Raw genomic sequence first — 15,104 nt, forward strand, 5'->3', positions numbered from 1 at the left:
AAACAAGGAACTCATGCAATATTATTCAAAATGGGTGACCCTGGAGGACATTATGCTGAGTGAGGTATCTCAGTCACAAAGGGACAAATGCTATATTGCGCCACTGTTGTAGAATGAGGCTGACATCGGGATGGGTGTAAGACTGAGAAAAACTGGATGAAATATGTTTATGGCATTGAAGTCTTTGGGGGAGAGAATATTTTATATTTTAGGGCATTATGTTTATCGTAAGAGTACGGAATGAGGGTTGCAGAGTGGATTATATTTGGGGTTGGGGGATGTGGGGGGGTGTGTACCAATGAGGGAGTTTTTCTTTTGCTTTTGAAGGAGAGGAGCAAACGGGGGTGGGGAATGGGGGGGCCGGGAGAAGGGTGCAAAAATGAACGAATGGGATTCCAAAATCTCTGTAGATTTTCATTGAAATGAAAAATAAATTAAAAAAAAAAAGAAAACTAAATTCCTCACTGCTAGGACCAATTGGCAACAACATGATGGATGCAGAAAAGTTAGAAGTTGTCAATGACTTCATTTTACTCAAAATCACAATCAACACCCATGGTAGTAGCAGTCAAAAATCAAAAGATATGTGACATTGGGGAAATAGAACCTTTTTAAAATTTTGAGGAACAAGGATGTTCATTTAAAAACTAAGGTGCACCTGATCTAGGCCATGATATTTTCAATTGCCTACTATGCATCTGAAAGTCTGACAATGAACAGGGATGACAGAAGAAGGACTGATGTCTTTGCAGTTTGGCATGGTCAAAGTGTATTGACTATTCCATGGACTGCCAAAAGAACAAATTTGTTTTGAAGGAAGTATAGCCACAGTGCTCCTTAGAAGCAATGATGGTAAAATTTTACCTCACTTACTTTGAACACATTTTCAGGAAGTATCAAGTCCTTGTGAAGAGATATGCTGGGAAAGGGAGAGGATCAGAAAAATGAAAGAAACCTCTCATCAAGAAGGATTGATAACATGACTATCATGGTGGGATTGTGCGCAAACGAGATCTTGAGGATGGTTCAGGATAGGGCAAAGTCCTGTTCTGTTATTCGTAGAATTCCTATGAGAACAACAACAAATAAAATGCACCTCAGAAAAGAGGCAAACCTGCATAGTACCACTGTTGTAAAAGGGACTGACATTGGGGTTGGGGGAACCTAAGAAGAGGGATAAATAATGTAAACTGCATTGAAACAGATGAGGGAGAGAACTGTTTGAAAGGAATATAGGATTAGGTATTATTTTCATGACAAGATTACAGAAAAAGAAATACATAGTAAAGTGGACTGTGGACTGAGTGGGGGATTGTTTAATAATGAAAAAAATTTTTTCCTTCAAAGAGAAAAATGACCTGGGGGGAGGGGAGAGAAGGGAGGAAAATGTGCAAAAAAGAATGAATGGGGGGAAATGAAATGGAAAGCATGAAAAATATATATGTTGTGTTTTAAAATTTATAAATATATATGTTGCATTAATAATAAAATTTTTAAAAAACAGAAAACTTGTGAGACTAGAAAAACAAGGGAATGGCTTGAATTCTAACTCTCATGGGTTTCACTATAATAATATTTGGGATAGAAGCAGAGTAAAGCTTATCAATTAGGACAACGGAGTGTTTGACTTGTGCTGTCTGATAGAGTAAATCACAAAGGAGGAAATGTTCCATTCTTGGGCTGCAGAGCAGCTGGTGGATTTGAACTGCTTGTCTTTGGGATTGCAGTAGTTTCTTAACAATAGGCCACCAGAGTGCCTTGGTTTTCTTTGGAATCTAATCTGTAGTTTCAAACTTTTTGAGTCAGTGTGCCTCTTCTGAGATGTTTGCTGTCCCTCATTCAACAGCATGTGACTGGATTAGGTAATACTGTTAATGTCTGTATAATCTGATTTTTTAAATGCATAGTACACTTTCTAGTTGTGTTATCCTGGAATTTTTGTCTTAAGACTTTATAAAGACATGCTCATGTTTGTCTTAGATAAACCCTTAGTTTACAAATTAAAAAGTAACCATGTCAAGGCATACAAGCATCATTGCAAAAAATTTAATTAGAATTCAACTCATTCATTTATTGCCTTCAAGTCAGCCAACTCATAGCTGACTCTCCAGCAAGTTTTCAGAGGCTGTTAATTACAAAGAGATTGCCCATCTGCCTCTCTCAGAGCAGCTGGTGGATTCAATCTGCTTTCCTTTGGGTTGAGAGCATTAACTCCTTACCTGAGGGAAATAGAATTAATAATACAATATCCAGCAGTTATTAAAGTGTGAAACTTCAGGCTTCAGGCTTTTGTTTTAGTAAGAAAGACTTGACCACTTCTCAAACCCAAAGACAATCCCTGTGTAGGTAGGTTCTGAGGTCAGATGTAGTAAGAAGTACCTTCACAGGATCTCATTCTTCAAAGGTAGTGAGAGTCAGAAATATTTTTTGTCATTATCTTCTCAGCAAGTGGGGAGAATGCAAGAGTTTACATACACTGGGTTTTTTTTTATGTTTGTTTACCCTGGCTTTACAAGATAGGGTTAGATGTTTTCGTGCATTTTATTGTCAGTTAAGGGAACTTACTTTTCTGGTGTCACATCTTTTTTCTAAAGGCCATGTATTGAGAGTTAATTTATTAGAAATTAAAAGAGCTATTATATGACATATTTATGTCAACTGCAGAGATTTGATAAATTTACATTTCTTTATCACAGCAGGCTGCTGCACACAATCTTAACAAAGTCTGTTTATTATGTACTTCATGTACTTCTCATAGTCCCCTTATCTGAGTCCAAGGTTAGAACAGCTTTCTAATGGTATGTAGTTATGATTATTAATGACTTACAGAGCAGGATTTTAAAAATAATGTATCAGTGCAACCACTCTGGAAAGCAGTTTGCCGCTTCCTCAAAAAGCTGAGCATAGATATTCCATATGATCCAGCTATTCCATTGCTTGGAATATAAACAAAAAAAAATTGAGAACTGAGACTCAAATAGAAACTTGTACACCAGTGTTCATAGCAGCATTATTCACCATCACAAGAACATGGAAACAGCCCAGGTGTCCAATCACAAACCAATGGATTGAGAAGTTGTGGTACATTCATACAATGGAATAGTACTCAACACACAAGAGAAATGATTTTGTAAATTACTACGTAGCTTGAGAGGGACTGGAGAGCATTGTCCTGACTAAACTAATCAGTCCCAAGGACAAATAGTGTATAAAACCATTACTGTAGAATGAGCATAAGGATCCAAGGAGGAGAGCTGAAAATAGATGGATGAGGATAGGGCAGAAGCGTTAATCATAGGATCGCACAATTCGATGGGTGAATGGGGTGAAGCAAATGGGAAGACTTTTTTTGTGGAGAACAATGTGTTCAAACTTTTAAGTAAATAAGAAAAATATAAAAAGATTAATATAAATTAAATTTAAAAATACATTCAGAAAAAATATTAGTATATTGTCATTGTTGTGCATCAAAGAGGCAGAACTGACCCATAGCTGACCCTCCGGTGGGTTTTCAGAGGCAATTAATTGCATGGGAGGAGATTCCCGTTCTTCTCATTGCTATCAAGTCAGATGCTCCACAGAGATTCTGAGGCTGTACATCTTAACTGGAGAAGACTATCCATTTTTCTCCTTTTAAGCCACTGATGGAGTAGAATGAATAAGTATACCCATTGCCATCAAATCAATTCTGATTTGTGGTGATTCTATATCTATAAATCTTAATGGGATGGTTCAAATCTATAAATCTTAATGGAAATAAACCACTTCTTTATCCTTTGGAGAAGCTGATGGAGTTGAACAATTGACTTTTCACTTAGCAGTCAATACATATCCACTCTCCTACTAGGTCATGGTTCTAGTTCAAAGTTCAAAACTTCTTTTTCTTTCTTCATAGTATAAATGAATATTCATAGATGTTTAAGAGTATTTTTTAAAAAAGCATAATAGCAATATAAAAAGCATTTATAAAAGCATACATGATAACTTATACATGAATTATTTCAAAGCATCACAAATATGAAACAATCATAAAATAACTATAAAATTATGGGATATTATTGGGTTCCTAAAATTAGATTAAATCTAGGTGCTCAATAAAAAGATAAATTAAATTTTCTCTTTCCACCATGGCCAACGCGCTCAAGAGCATCAACAATGCCGAGAAGAGAGGCAAGCGCCAGGTTCTCATCAGGCCGTGCTCCAAAGTCATCGTGCGGTTCCTGACCATGATGATGAATTTGAGATCATTGATGATCACAGAGCAGGGAAAATTGTTGTCAACCTCACAGGCAGGTTAAACAAGTGTGGCGTTATCAGCCCCAGATTTGATGTGCAGCTCAAAGATCTAGAAAAGAGGCAGAATAATCTGTTCCCGTCCCGTCAGTTTTGTTTCATTGGACTGACAACCTCAGCTAGCATCATGGACCACGAGGAAGCAAGACGAAGACACACAGGAGGAAAAATCCTGGGATTCTTTTTCTAGAGATGTAATAAACAGTGCAAATAAAAATAAATAAATAAATAAATTACATTTGAATGACTATAATCTGTTACAGATGGGTAAATTTGAATAGTATTGCATTGCTATCTTAACTCAAACTGAAAAGTTATTATTCTCTATAGAATGTTTGTGATATAGTTTCTTTCTTTTTTAATATTTTTTATTTTAATTGTGATCTTAATGTTTACAGAACAGCTAGATTTCATTCATTCTTTGTTACACATTTTACCCCTTCTCACTCTCTTCTCCCTCCTCCAGTTCACTTTTTCTTTTTTTTTTTTAATATTTGTTCATTGTTGCTCAATTACTCTCTCCTCCTACCCCAGTCCTCTTTGCAATGAACTTCTTATTCTGGGCTGTTGTCATATGTATAATGCCTAATCATATATTTCTTGTAAGCAGTCTTTCCTTCATCTGTTTCAATATTCATTATTTATCCCCTCTTTTCTTATTTTCTCTCTAACCCCCATGTCAGTATTACTATGTATTATAACAGTATTATAACAGTAGTACTATGCAGTATTTGTCCTTTAGTGACTGAGATATTTCACTCAGCATAATGTCCGTCAGTGTTACCCACGTTGTATAATTTATGAGATCCTTGTTTTTCAGTGCTTCATAGTATCCCATTGTATGAATATATCATCATTTGGGCACTTGGGTTGCTTCCATCTCTTTGTTATTGTGACTAATGCAGCAATAAATATGTGTATGCATATATGTCTGTTTGGGTGGCAGCTCTGGTTTCTTTAGGGAATATTCCTAGTAGTGGAATTGCAGGGCCAAATGATATTTCTATTTCCAACTTTTTGAGAAAGCACCATACTGCCTTCCATAGTGGTTGCACCATTTTACACTCCCACCAGCAGTGAATAAAGGTTCCAGGCTTTCCAAAAGCTTGCCAGCATTTGTTGCTTGCTGCTCTGCTGAACTTTGATATTTTTACTAGGTTAAGATGATAGTACATAGTTTTTTTTACATTTTCTTTTTCTTAATACATTTTCTGTTGTCCTAAGAGAAAAGTTATCGAAATAATTCAATGGTCAATTTGAAAATAATCCTACCTTCCAAAAATAGAATTAAAATATATCAAATATTTTAAAATCTAGTGACCTGGTGGTAAGGTGGACTACCAAAATAACAAATAGATATGTCTTAGAAAAAGTGCAGCCAGCATGTTCCTTGAAAGCAAACATGGTGAAGTTTCATCTCACATGTTTTGGGCATATTGCTAGGAGAGGCTATTCCATGTAAAGGAACTTGATGCTTGGAAAGATAGATTGGCACCATGAACACAACAATGGGCTCAAGTGTATCAGGGATGATGAAAATGGCACAGGATAGAACAGGGATCAGATCTGTTGTTCATATTGTCACTATAAGTTGTACTCGACTCAACAGTACCTAACAACAGTAATAAGGAGCTATGTTGCAACCAAAAGTCATATGGTTCAAATCTACCAGACTCTCTGCTGGAGAAAGATGGGCAATCTTTCGAGTATGATTTATTTCCTCCGAAAACTTGTTGGAGGATCAGCTATGGGTTGGTTCCAACATAACAACAACATATTAAAGAAGATTAGAAACATTCATTGATTGTCACTGGAATTTTCAGTGTTGCCAATCCATTTTTATAAATGCTGTTATACTGGATAAACCAATCATTTAGCCCAATTTTCTTCTAAGAAGGAAATTCCAATGGTCTAGTCCATAAGGAATTGAACTGATAATACAAAGGCTACTCCTCTCTAGTAGTTCAAATTTACCAACAGCTACACAAAAGAAAGATGAGCAATCTCCTCCTGTGTGATTTACAGCCTTAGAAACCCTCTGGAGATACAGTAAGTATTGTTGTTATTGTTAGATGCCATTGAATGAGTTATTTCCAACTCAAGAGCAATAAGCTTCTGTATGAACCATAATAAACATAAGCAATAGTTGCTGAGGGTAGAGTCTTTTAAAGTGAATTTTCAGCTAATAAATGCAGAAGGAATGATATTAGAAAATTACCATCTTGCAAGCTCAAATTAAATAATGAATTGAGGCAATGATCATCAACAATGTTAAAAGCATTAGCTAAAATGTGATGAAAAACTTTACAAGGAAGAAATCAGGCTGGCACCATCTGAAAGTGAAACATCCAAAATTATATGATTCCTCATGAGGTGTAATAAGTACATAGTGTTTTTGGGGAAGGCATTAAAAAAAAGAACCTGAAGATAATCAAACCTGCACTTCTAACTTCCTATTCATAAAAAATATGGAGTCTAGGCCAAAAGTTAATGTTGTTGTTGTTGTTGTTGTCGTCGTCGTCATCGTCGTTAAGCGCAGTCGAGTAACAGATGACTCATAGTGACTCTATGAATGAAAGACCTTAACACTTGTTTAACCTTCATCGTCTCTCAAAGTTCATAGAGTTTCCAGAGGCAAGCTATTTCAGAAGTAGATGCCACTCCTGCTCCCAAGCCTGTTTTAATCTGGGAGCTCCACAAAATACTGACCACTATGGATGACCATTATCACATTTGACACATCAGTGTCACGATGTTTAACATGACAGCAACCACAAATTACTTCTGTACAGCAAATGGACAGAGCAGTGCTATACTACTTAGAAGAATGTTTGACTGAAACAATCAAAACAAAAAAAGAAATTAAAATGCCACAGCCAAAATATAATATATTCCTAGGGAGCTCTAGCAGCTTAGTGGTAAGAAGCTGATCTGCAATCACAGAATAATACATTATTTTTTGTGATTACTGTTAGATACTTTTGAGTTAAATATGACTCATAATCATTTTCTGAACAACTGACCTTACCCTTGCCCTATCCTGCCCATTGTCACTATCGAGTTCAATCAAGTGCTATGTGGTAGACATCATATTAATCCATATCATTGAGAGTCTTCCTCTCTTTCATTGACCCTTGAACTTTCCCAGCATGATGTTTTTTTTTCCAAGGACAAGTTCCTCTTGACAACATGCTCAAAGTAGGGGACATATGTTATCACTGCCTTCAGAGTATGTCTTGCCTCCACTTCTTATAAGACAGATATACTTGTTCTTTTGGTAGTTAATTAGATATTCAATATTTTTTGACAGCACTACAATTCAAAGGGATCAATTCTTCTTTGATTTCCCTAATTCATTATACAACTTTCCAATGGACAGGAAGCAATTAAAAAATCATGACTCCAGTCACACAAATCTTGGTCTTTAACATCTTGTTCTATAACACTTTGAAGAGGTCCTTGATGGCAGATTTCCCCAACATAAAAAGCATTTTGCTTTCTTAACTGTGACTGCTATGGATATTGATTGTGGATCCAAATGAAATGAAATTGTTAACGTTTTAAATCTTTTATCCATCTATCATAGTGTTACCTGTTGGACCTTTTGTTTTCTTGATATTGAGATGTAATTCATATTGAAGACTCTAGTCTTTTATTTTCTTCATCAAGGTGCTTCAAGTCCTCTTCCTTTCATGCAAAGAAGTTTACATTTTCTGCATAACCAAGGTATTTATGAGTCTTTCCTCAATTCTGATGCCACAATCTTCTTCAAATGGTCCAATTTTTCAAATGATTGGCTCAGCATACAGAATGAATAGACAGAGAGAAAGGTTACAACCTTGAAACATACCTCTCTTGATTTTAAATTATGCAATATGCCCTTGTTCTGTTCAAATAACTTCTTGTTCTATATATTGACTTTTCAAGAGCACAGTTATGTGTTCTGAGGTTCCCATTCTTTACAATGATAGCTAACATTTTTTATCATCCACAGTCAAATGCCTTTACAAAGTAAATAAAACACAAACGTATCTTCAGATATGTTTTCATATCTTTCAGTCAAGAACCATCTGACATTAGCAGTCACATCCCTGGATGCATGGACACCTCTGAATCCAGCTTGAATTTCTGGTAGCTCTCTTGATATATTGTTCCAGTTATATTTTAATAATCATTAAAAATACTTTACTTGTATATGATATTAATAACCTTGTTCAGTAGTTCTTTCAACTCATTGTCATCAAGTCAGACATGAGTCAGAGCTAATCTTCCAGTAGGTTTTCAGAAATTGTAAATTGCATGGATGAGACTGCATATCATTTTGACCAGAAGCTTCTGGTAGATTCAAACTGCCTGCCTTTGGGTTGCAACCAAACTATCTACTGACGAGGCCATTAAGACTTATGAAACAATAATTATTTAGTACAGTTAGTTAGGAATATTCAATAAGTAAATATTATTTTATGAGGGAGAAATATTTTCTTAGATTAAATAAATATGTGGGATAAGGATGGACAATCTCCTCCCTTTCAATTAACTACCTTTCAAAACCCACAGGAGAATCAGCTATAGGTTAGTTAAAGGAATAATGAAACAGAAAACTAAAAGCAATGTGTAAATATTACCTGCACCTTGATTCAGATATATCCACTCTTAGAAAAAATAAATTTTAAATAATCAAGGAAATTTGCATGTGATATATGGTGATGTGGCATGGAGTTAGCTCCAACTCAAAGAGATCCTATATTTAACAAAATAAAACTTTACCCAGTCCTCACCATTATGGTTACTGTGTCAATCCAACTGGTTATAGGTCTTCCTCTTTTTTATCAATCCTATACTTCATCATCTCAAGAACAAGTTTGAGGCCTATAACACTAATAAATAAAGACTAGAAAAGGTGCTGGAGGATATGAAAAGAAAATATAATCCATGAAGAATTCAAAATGTCATTACATAGACAGAGGATGAAGAAAAGACTAATATAGATAAGAGACCCTAACATTGAAGTAGAGTGCTGAGAAGCCAAAACAAAGGGAAGAAATTAGGACACTAAGATGTTGAACAGAGGTGTTAAAGGGCATCTTGGAAAGTTAAAGCAAAGTATTATGATGGCATATGCAAAGACCTGGTGTCAGAAAACCAAAAGGGTTAGAATAGCTCAGGATTTCTCAAGCTTGAAAGAACTTAAGAACTGTTGGGGCCTAGCTAACTTGTAAAGCAATATTAGTTCTGTACCAAAAGGCCAGCAAGACTAATTCTATCTTGGCTATAGAATCCGCTTGCCAGAAAACAACTCAAGAAAGTAGGATGTTAAAAAGTGAGCCATACTGCAGCCATTTTAATTAAGCAAGTAGCCATTTCATGCCAGGTTCAAATGTGCAGATGTTTGGAAAGGAGCAAAAACAAGTTTAACCATTCCTTGAACCCCAAGGCCAAGCAGAGATGTGTAGAATGGTATGACCCTCCCTAAAGACTCTGTTCTGATGACCTTGCTTGCCAACTGGAAGCAATCTTGCAGGTGGCAGGGATATCAAAACAAGCGTGTTGTTGGCCTTGAGGCTGAGCTGTTTTTCTGTTCTCTGCAAAAGAATATAACTCAAAATTTTTGGAATAAACTTTGTTACTGACTATCAGTCTTAGCCTCTCTGTGTTCTTCATCCTCAGCTCTCCCCTTCCCTTGGCTGGGCCGCAGCAAAGAACAAATTCAAGCCTCAAATTGCAATACTTAAAGATGATATGGAGCAACAACCCATCTGCATGCCAGCAAAGAAGGAGCATCCCATCTTCATATCTGCCCACTCGACCTGTGTCCCTGCCCATTCTGCTGAATCGGTCAATTAACCTGAGCTACCTTTAACCCAGAGCACTTTGGACGAGCCTAGCTGCAGTAGTTGTCTGAGAGAGGAGGCAGCTAATTCATAGGCTTTTTCTCTCCTGATCTGAAGCAAGTATACCCTGACCCAAAAGTTCAGAGAGAAACCCAGACAGGGTAGCTGCCCCCACTCTCAGACCAGTGACCTCAGACCAAGAGCATGCTCTCACCTAAGGTGGAAAAACTATACCAGAGCAATGTCATGTAAGAAGCAGACTACCTTACACCCTATATAAGCTCAAAGCAAGATTTCACCCCCAAAAAGTGAAACAGTATCAATGGATTTGCTGAAGCCAGAAAGTCTGATGGAACTTTCTGACAGAAATTAAAAGACCAATGACTGATTACTTTCAACAGGCAAAAGATAAACTTGAATAATTACACAACACTGAAAGCAAATACCAAGAAGAGTATTTAAAAAAAAATCCAAAACAATGTGAATAAAATAAACAAAGCATTAGAGGCTCTGGAAAAATAAGAAACCATAATCCAAAATATGAAGACCAATGTTTCAGATGCTTTCAATATGATAAAGGGACACATGAATGAATTTGAAGAGATGGAATATAACGTGAAATAGAAGATAGAATTGCTACTGAATGATGTGCTTAGAACAAAAAGCAGAATAAAAAGGAAGGAAAAAGAAGAAAACCTAAGAAAAATGTGGGACACCATCAAGAGAAATAACATGTGCATCAATGGAATCCCAGAAGAGTAAGAAGCAAGTAAAAGCACTGAATAAGTGGTGGAAGAATTGCTAGAAGAAAATTTTCCAGGAATAATGAAGAATGAAAGAATATATATTCAAAAAACTGAGTGAACACCATATAAAACAGACCCCAAAAGATAAAAATCAAGGCATTCAATTTGCCAGAACCAAAGATAAGAGAATTCTGAAAACAGCGAGAGAGAAACAAAGAGTAACCTATAAGGGAAAGCAAATAAGACCAATTTCTCAGGAGAAAGCAGGCAAGCAAGACGACAGTGGAATGACATATATTGAACACTCAAAAAAACTCAACTGTTAACCAAGAATACTATACCCAGCAAAACTGTCCATCAACTATGAAGGAGAGATCAAGATTTCTCAGAAAAACAGAAACTAAGGGAGTTGATAAAATCAAGACCAGCTTTTCAGGAAACACTGAGAAATATCCGTCTTATAGAGGTGCCACAAAAAGCAGGATGGACCAAGGTACCCAGTAACAACACCAAAAAGAATTCAACAAAATGATAGCAATAAAACCTTGCCTCTCAATAGTCACACTGAATGTGAATGGTTTAAATACACCATTGAAGAGAAAAATATTAGCAGATTGGATAAATAAACAAAATTCATTAATATGCTGTCTACAAGAGACACACCTAAAATATGAAGGTAAAGAAAGATTAAAACTAAAAGGGTGGGGAAAATAGAACAAATAAATGGCAACCAGGAAAAAGCAGGAGTAGCAATATGAATCTCTAATAAAATAGATTTCAATGCAAAAAAAATCACGAAGGAAAAGAAAGGTCATTCTATAATGGTTAAAAGAGCAATAGAACAAGAAGACATAGCAATAATAAATATCTATGCACCAAATGAAAGACCTGGAAAATACATAAAACAAACAACAACAAAATTGAAAAAGGAAATAAAGAACACCATTATAGTAGTTGGAGATTTCAATATACCACTCTTAAGAAAAGATAGAAACACCAGAAACTCAACAAACATGCTGAAGAATTAAACCACACCATAACCCAATCTCTCATATATGTGTGTGTGTGTGTGTATATGTATATGTATGTATGTGTAGGTGTGTATATGTGTGTATGTATGTAGATGTGTGTATATATGTAGATGTATATGTGTATATATATGCATAAAATCTCATATATATGTAAAATCTCATATATAAAATCTTATATATACATATATGTAAAATCTCATATATACATATATAAAATCTCATATATATATATATATATATATAAAATCTCATATCTGATACAGGCCATGGTCTTTGCAATCACTTGTTATGCGTCAGAGAGTTGGACAATGACTAAGGAGGATATAAGGAGAATTGATGCCTTTGAGCTGTGGTGTAGGAGAAGAATATTGAGTGTACCATGGACTGATAAGAAAACAGATTCATCCTAGAGAGGGTTAAACTGGGCTGCTCCTTGGAGGCAAGGATTCTGAGGCTTCATCTGACATATTTTGGACATGTTGTAAGGAGGGATCGATCCTTGGAGAGGGACACCATACTTGGGAGGGTGGAGGGACAGTGCAGGAGGGGAAGGCCCTCTATGAGGTGAATTGATTAAATAACTGTGGTAATCAGGGTGTGTGTGTGTGTCAGAGACAGTGTGAGTGGCACAGGACAGAGCAGGGTTGAGAGCTGTTGTACATAGGGTCACTATGAGTCACAAGCAACTAGACAGCACATAAAAACAAATATATATACACACACACACACACATATATGCACACGTACGCACATATACACACATACATACAGGCTAATACACCCAAAAAAGCAAAGTACTTCTCCACTTGCATGGAACATTCTTGAGAATAGATCACATTTTAGGTCACAAGGTTTGTTGTTGTTGTTGTTGTTGTTGTTATGTGCCGTCAAGTCGCCTGTGACTCATAGCGACCCTATGTACAACAGCCCTAAACTCTGCTCTGTCCTGTGCCAATCGCACTGTCTCCAACACTCCCATCCCAATTATCCCAGTCACTGAATCAATCCACCTCATAGAGGACCTTCCTCTCCTGCGCTGTCCCTCCACCCTCCCAAGCATGATGCCCCTTTCCAAGGACCGGTCTCTCCTCACAACATGTCCAAAGTATGTTAGACGGAGCCTCAGAATACTTGCCTCCAAGGAGCCACCCGGTTTAACCCTCTCCAGGACAAATCTGTTTGTTTTCCTAGCAGTCCATGGTATTCTCAATACTCTTCTCCAGCACCACAGCTCAAAGGCATCAATTCTCCTTCTATCCTCCTTGGTCATTGTCCAACTCTCTGATGCATAACAGGTGATTGCGAAGACCATGGCCTGTATCAGACGCACCTTAGTCTCCAAAGAGACACCATTGCTCCTCAGCACTTTGGAGAGATCCCTAACAGCAGATTCAAAAACATAGAAATAATAGAGTACCTTCTCAGACCACAATGCTACAAAATTATAAATTAGTAACAAGAGGATAAAGGAGGGGAAAAAAACATACATTTGGAAGCTGAACAACAACTTGCTTGAACAAGAGTAGGTACTAGAGGAAAATAAAAAATGAAATTAAAAAGTTTCTTGAAACAAATGACGATGAAAACACAACTTGGCAATATAGCCAAAGCAGTAATTGGAGGTTAAATACAGCAATAAGCAAACACATCAAAAGGCGGAAAATATGACCATTGATTCTCTAGTTCAACATCTTCAATAAATTGTAAGAGAACAACAAGAAAACCCAACATCCTCAAAAAACCAGAAATTATAAAAAATAGAGCAAAATAAGTAAAATGGAAAACAATTGAAACCATCAACAAAACCAGGAGTTGGTTCTTTGAAAAGGTCAATAAAATCGACAAACAACTAGCAAAACTAACAAAGGAAAAGAAAGACACAAATCATCTGAATAAGAGATGAAACAGGCAAGGTCATAACAGAACCAAATAAAATACAAAAGCTAACAATGGAATATTATGGAAAACTATACTAAAACAAATATGAAAACCTAGAGGAAATGGACAATACCTAGAAATTCACAACCTTCCTAAACTGACAGATTAAAATTGAATGCCTGAACAGACTCATTTAAAAAGAAGAAATTAGAAAGTAATATACTTACAACCAAAAAAAGCCCTGGACCAGATGATTTTACAAGTGAATTCTATTAAATATTCAGAGAATTGTCACTAATTCTACATAAAATATTTCAGGAAATAGGAAAAGGTTAATTTTCCTAGATTCATTCTTGATTTGGTATCCTTGATAACAAAGCCAGGTAAGGACACTACCAAAACAGAAAACTATAGGCCAATATCTCTCATGAAAACAGATTCAAAAATCCTGAATAAAATCCTGTCCAATATAATTCAACAATACATAAAAAATAATAATTCACCACAACCAAGTGGGATTCATAAAAGGTATGCAAGGATGGTTCAATATAAGCAAAACAATCAGTATAATTCATCACATTAACAAAGCAAAGAACAAGAGCAACATGATCCTATCAATTGATGCAGAAAAGGGCTTTGACAAAATCCAACACCATTTCCTGATTAAAACATTCAACAAAATAGGAATAGAGGGGAATTTCCTCAACATAGTAACACGTATATACGCAAATCCAAGGCCAACACATTATTCTCAATGGAGAGAGATTAACTTCTCCTATTCAATATTGTATTGAAAGTCTTAGCAATAGTAATAAGACAAGAGAAGGAAATAAGAAGTATCCAAAAGGCAAAAAGAAGATAAAATTATCTCTATATACAGATGATATGATAGTATACTTAGAAAATTCTAAAGACCCAGTAAGAAAATTACTGAACATATTTGACCAATTCAGCAATGTGGCAGGTTACAAGATCAACATACTAAAATCCATTGGATTTTTTCTGCAGTGACAAAGAGAATAAAGAACTGAAGCTAAGAAAATCAATACCTATCACAATTGCTAATCATAAGATTAAATACCTAGGAGTAAATCTAATTAGAAACACAAAGGACCTATTGAGAGAAAATTATAAAACATTATTACAAGAGACAAAAAGAGCCCTAGAAAAATGGAAGAATAACCGGCGCTGGCTGAAAATCGCCTGTGACTTCATCTATAGCCACTGGTGAGAGTCAGCGCCCAGAGCCATCAGGGGCTTTAAGCTCGTTGCCCACTGCTGTGGTGTGGACAGCTGAAACCCAGGCCCCGACAGGCACCTGGGGG

General features: G+C 36.1%; 1 pseudogene; it reads left to right on the top strand.

The window, feature by feature from the left end:
* Window positions 1-4,127: 4,127 nt before the first annotated feature.
* LOC102859518 overlaps window positions 4,128-15,104 on the top strand; it is an 18,018-nt pseudogene continuing 7,041 nt past the window's right edge.

Source organism: Elephantulus edwardii, unplaced genomic scaffold (genome assembly GCF_000299155.1).
Source record: "Elephantulus edwardii isolate Elephantulus edwardi_28Jun2011 unplaced genomic scaffold, EleEdw1.0 scaffold00240, whole genome shotgun sequence".
Classification (NCBI taxonomy): Eukaryota; Metazoa; Chordata; class Mammalia; order Macroscelidea; family Macroscelididae; genus Elephantulus; species Elephantulus edwardii.